Here is a 6,061-nt window from a genome sequence, read left to right as displayed (position 1 = left end):
CGGGGGACGCGGGTTCGTGCCCTGGTCCGGGAAGATCCCACATGCCGCGGAGCGGCTGGGCCCGTGAGCCGTGGCCGCTGGGCCTGCGCGTCCGGAGCCTGTGCTCCACAACGGGAGAGGCCACAGCAGGGAGAGGCTCGCGTACCGCAAAAAAAAAAAAAAAAAAATGGTTAAAACGGTGACTTTTATGTTACATAAATTATATCTCAATAAAAAATGCAATTTAATAAAAGGAAAAGAAAATGGACTTCCCTGGCGGTCCCGTGAATAAAGTTTCACAGGCCTGTGAAGAATAATGTAAGGTCGAATGTTTGTGCCACCAGAGTCCCAGACAGAGAGGAGGAAGGGGGCAGTGCAGAAAAAAATCTCAAGAAATAATTGCTGAAAACTTCCCACATTTGGCAAGACATAAGCTTGAGACAACCCAAATGTCCTCCAGTGGGTAAACAGATAAACGAATAAGGCTACATCTGTACAACGGAAGCCACCCAGTGGACAAAGGAAGGTCCCGCTGACACAGGAAACTCCTGGGCTGGTCCCCAGGGCATCTCGCTGAGGAAGGAAGCCATTCTCCAGGCCTCCCTGTCCCCTTGGGTTTCTTTCACAGTCGTTGCTCGAAGCCTTTTTCAGATAATCCCAATGTCTTATTTCATTGATAAGATGTTCTGGAAAAGACAGAACCGTGGTGATGGAAAGCAAAGTCACTGGTGGCCAGGGGTTACGGCTGGGGGAGACCACGGGCAGCTCTGGGGTGGCTGACTGGACCACTGGGCCAAGGAGGAGAGGAAACACCAGCTCCCCAGAGGGGGGAGTCCTGACACTCGATCTGTGATGTGTGGGCACCAAGCGGGTCCAGGAGGGAGCCAGGGGCGCACGGAGCGGCCAGCCCTGGTTCCCCAAGGAGTCCCGGGAAGACACAGAAACAGGAGGTGCCAAGACTCCAGCGCCCGGGCAATGAGACCATCACCCTCACTGCCTGTCCCGACTTTGCCGTGGACACCCGCATCCCCCCCTCGAGCTCAGCCAGGCGGTCGCCCAGACCCCTCTCAGCACGCAGCCCAGTTCACGGCCACTAAGCGTGTCTTCAGAAAGGTGGTGTCTGGCGCTGAGATGAAAGCGCCGGGTCTGGTTTCCGGGCAGCGGGTTTTGTCTCTTAGCGGCAGGTAGACGAGGGAGCGTCTCGCAGCGGTCCACGTCTGAGAGTCAGGACGATGTGCTGGTTATTCATTCCTGCAGCTGACACGGGCAGTGTGCCGCCGGGGGCTTCACTGAAGAAGGAAGCCGGGGCCCAGGGCTGTGGGCCATGCGGCTCTGCACAAGCGGGGTGAGTGAGTGGCAGGGCAAGGTCGCCCCAAGTGTCCACGCTCTGAGCTCAGCTCTGGCCTGATACCCGCCCTCCCCGGGCCCCCTCCACTGCCGACCTCGGCCCTCCCCAGGCCAGCTCCGGAGGCCTCTCCGGCCCTCACACCCTGGGAACACAATCCTTCCTTCCTCTTAGCCTGGGAATATTTGAGATTCCACACAGTGCCCCATTGAACTTTTCCAGAAATATTTCCTGAGCAGCAAATTCTTGAGCCTCTTTTGAAATGCATTTTCCTTCTGTCCTTCTTCCTCTGCTGCCCTTTGCCTCTCCCGCAGCCCAGAAGTTTCTCTGGCTCACAGGAAGGCCTGCGTCCTTTTGAGCAGGGTTCCCTGGAGGGGCCTTACTGAGAGGCTGTGAGTTTTCAGCCTCCGTGGGTCCCATGGGCCTCCATGGAGCTGGATTCTGAACCTTGTGTCACCTTGGGAAACACCTCCCCTGGGAAGCCCTCCTGACAGCCAGCCCCACCCCGGGGCGGCACGTGGGCAAGGCGTCCGTGGGGAAGAACCAACTCATCCCAGACCAAAACCTACAGGTCCTACAGTGCGTGAGCGGGCAGCCTGCGCCACGTGGGATTCGCCACGTGAACTGGCACGTCTGCGTCAGGATGACATCTGACGAGCACGTGCCGGGTGCTGCTACCAGGCAAACTGCGATGAAGTCTCCCAACACTTGCCGAGAACCCGGGACAAGCATTTTGCGACAGCCCCACAGTGTGAACTGCGCAGACCGCCTGTTGGGGCCTCTCAGCTGTGGTGTGCGTCCCGATCCCAGGCTGAGCTCCCGAGCAGTGAGTGCGCGCCACGTCCCAGCAGGAGGCCTCCGGGCAGAAGCCGCGTTGAAGGAAGAAATGAGTGCATGTGAGCGAAGCATGAGCAGAAGAAGCCAGTGGCCGAGAGGAGGGAGGCACTCTGCTTCCGGAAGAGCACGGTGAGCGCCGGATGCCGCCCTTTGCAGTCACGTGCCCTGACCCTGCAGCGCGCGCTGTACATCGCCATTTCCGTTTACGGTCTGGACTTTCCTGTCCTGGTGAAGAAAGCATTCTCTAACCTGAGATCACAAGAACATTCTCCTGGATGCTCTTCTCAACGTTTTGGAGTTTTGCTTTTCCCATGTAGGTCTTCAATGCATCCAGCATTTGCTTTGTGTACGATAGGGCCCTACGTCTTCATTGCCCACACAGACAAGCAATTATTTCAGCCCCATCTGTCAAAGTGCCTGCCCTTTCCACACTAAATGACAGAGGGGAGCCAAGACCAGCTCTCTGACTTGGGATCTGGAATGCCCTCCCTCAACTCCTCCCCCTGACCAACTCCTATTCATCCTTCAATACCCGATGTGCTCACTGCTCCCAGGCAGACTTCTCTGATGCCAGGCCTGGGTTTGGTGTCTCCTCTAGGCTCCTGCAGCCTCTCTGCTTCCCTCTGCCACAGCAGAAAACACAGAAATGAAGTCTGATAAACTGGGGTAGGTCGTGAAAGGTTGAAATCCTTCTCTTTTACTTGTGTGACCTTGGGCAAATTCCTTAACTTCTATTAGCTCAGTTCCCTTGTCTATAAAACAAGGGTAATAATGTATGCCCTAAAGGTTGTGGTAAGAATTAAATAAGGAGGGGCTTCCCTGGTGGTGCAGGGGTTAGGAATCCACCTGCCAGTGCAGGGGACATGGGTTCCAGCCCTGGTCCAGGAAGACCCCACATGCCGCAGAGCAACTAAGCCCGTGCGCCCCAACTACTGAGCCTGCGCTCTAGAGCCCGTGAGCCACAAATACTGAGCCCACATGCCACAACTACCGAGCCTACGTGCCACAGCTACTGAGCCCATGAGCCACAACTAATGAGCCTGTGTGCCACAACTACTGAGCCTGTGCTCTAGAGCCCACAAGCCACAACTACTGAGCCCACGAGCCACAACTACTGAGCCCGCATGCCACAACTACTGAAGCCCACGCACCTAGAGCCCATGCTCTGCAACACAGCCAAAAATAAATAAATAAATAAAATTTAAAATAGACACCTTTAAAAAAAAGACTTAAACAAGGAATCTTTATAAGCTTCCTAGAATATTACAAAAACTCCATAAATGATCATTATAGCTGCAATGCTGATTGTGGATGTTGTGACCATCTCTTTCCTTGTCTGTTTCCCCCAGTAGATGGAAAGCTTCCTGGGGGCCGGAAATGGGTCTGCCCCACGGGGGTGTTTGTGTTTGCTGAACGGAAAGCAGCTTTGCATCCCAGGACAGCGAGAGGACACAGCTTCGGCCATCACGATGGGGAGGAGGCAGTTAAAAGGAAGAGCAGCCTGGGCTTGGCTTGGAATTGGGGCTCCAGTCCACGTGGCCACCCCATCCCTTCCAGAGCGTCTCTTTTCACAGTGGAAAATCAGCCCTGGAGAGGGCTTCTCCAGATGGCCCCAGAGCACCGCGGCTGAATTCCTGCTGAGAACGCTCTCCAGCCCACGGCGGCAGCCCGGAGCCCGGCGCGGAGGGTGGGCTGCTCGTTGCCACCTTGTTTCCCGTCGCCCCACTGGGGACACAGCCAAGCAGGGTCAGCATAGGGACCCAGGCCTTCAGCTTCCTCTCCTGCACTAAAAGTCAGAACGGAAAAGTTGACATGTTTAAAACCCACCGGTCCTTTCAACACGACGTTCTTGCCCTTTCTGTGTCCAGCCTGTGATAGGAGCAGGGGGTCAGAGAGGATGGAGCCCACCCAAGTCCCGGGCCGAGACCCCATCGCTGAGAGAGGAGCTGACGGGCCCTGGGGGGTTCTGTCCGGCCAGTCACAGCAACAGGGCACAGGGCAGCTGCTGTCCAGCCCCCAGATGGTCTGTACTGAGCCAGCTACTGACCCACCCACCTCCCTTTGGCCAAACCCGGTTCTTCATGTCAAAGGCAGGATAGTTCATGGCAGAGGCCAGGTGGCAAGTTGTCCGTTCATTTGTTCATCCATCCATTCATTCATTCGTTCATCTCTCTGTGCTTCCATTTCTTCATCTGAAAAATGAGGATAATAATAGCGCCCGCAGGCCTCCCTGGTGGCGCAGTCGTTAAGAATCCGCCTGCCAATGCAGGGGACACGGGTTCGAGCCCTGGTCCGGGAAGATCCCACATGCCGCAGAGCAACTAAGTCCGTGCACCACAACTACTGAGCCTCCACTCTAGAGCCTGCGAGCCACAACTACTGAGCCCGTGTGCCACAACTACTGAAGCCCACGCGCCTGGAGCCCACGCACTGCAACGAAGAGCAGGCCCCGCTCGCCGCAACTAGAGAAAGCCCGCACACAGCAAAGAAGACCCAATGCAGCCAAAAAAAAAAATAGTGCCCGCCCCATAGGGATGGCGTGTGGATTACTTCCCGGAGGGAGGAGGTCTTCACTGAGCATGCTCGTCTGTCCTGCCCAAGACTGGAGCCAACTGGGGACAAAGAAATCAGGCAGATGGGATTGGGAATAAAATGTCAGCTTTATTACTTAAAACAGACAAACAAAGCTGGATTCAGGAGAACACAGCTGGGGTGGGTAGCAACAGCGGCTTCCTAGTGCCCGCCGCCGGGGTTAGGCTATCGTCAGGGCACGGGCAGCAGCGACCCCTGCAGGCCTCCTGTCAGGGCTGCCCCGAAGCCCGGCCACCAGGTGGAGCTGACCACGCTGCGAACTTGGAGGGGACACATCCGACCACGCTGCAAACTCAGAGGGGACAGAGAGCGGAGAAGCTCGTGCACGGCCTGCTCCCCCAGCAGGGAAGAGCTCTCTCCTCTAGGCAGGTTTAGGAAAATCCCTCCTTAAGGACACTAGGTGAGGAAACATGCCTTCTGCCGTTGACATTGATATAAAGTGCTTAGACAGTGCCAGGTGTGGAGAAGGTGCACACTAGCCATTGGCTGTTAGGATTCTTACTATTATTATTTGCTGAGCCCTTGCGATGTGCCAGGCACGAGGCTAGAAGCTGAGGATGCAGAAGTGAGCAGAGCGGACCCGGTCCCGCCCACCTGAGCCTCCAGCCCAGCACCCACGAGCTGTGGGATCTGGGTAAGGCAACAACTTCCCTACACCTGCTTCCTCTTGGGCTCGTTGAAAGGATGCCATGAGATGCCGTGTTGTGTGTGTCCTCCTTCAAATAGTGGATACTTCAGCTTCACTTTGTTTGTTTGTTTGGCTGTACCACGTGGCTTGCAGGACCTTAGCTCTCCAACCAGGGACTGAACCAGCGTCCTGGGCAGCGAAAGTGCCGAGTCCTAACCACTGGAGAACCAGGGAATTTCCAGCTTCGTTCTTTCCAACTTGTCTTGGATACTTTTGGTCTTTTGCATTTCCATATGAATTTGAGAATCGGTTTGTCAATTTCTACTAAAAAGCCCACTGAGAGCTTGCCTGGGATTACGTCGAATCTACAGATAAATTTGGGGAGAAGAGTCATCTTAACCTCTTTTGTGTCTTTAGGTCTTTACTTTCAGCAGTATTTGGCGGTTTTCAGTGCACCAGCCTTTCATCTCTTTTGTCAGATTTATTCCTAAGTATTTTGTACTTTTTGATGTTCTCGTAAATGGTCCTTTTATATTTCAATTTCCAATCATTCATTGCTAGTGTATTAAAAATGGCTTTATATATTGAGCTTGTATCCTGCAACCTTGTTAAACTCACTTATTCATTCTAACAGCTTTTCTGTAGATGCCATCAGATTCCATCAGATTTCCTACATAGAT

This window comes from Physeter macrocephalus, chromosome 7 (assembly GCF_002837175.3).
Source record: "Physeter macrocephalus isolate SW-GA chromosome 7, ASM283717v5, whole genome shotgun sequence".
Taxonomy (NCBI): Eukaryota; Metazoa; Chordata; class Mammalia; order Artiodactyla; family Physeteridae; genus Physeter; species Physeter macrocephalus.
The sequence above is the reverse complement of the archived record's forward strand: the minus strand, read 5'-3'. Positions refer to the sequence as shown.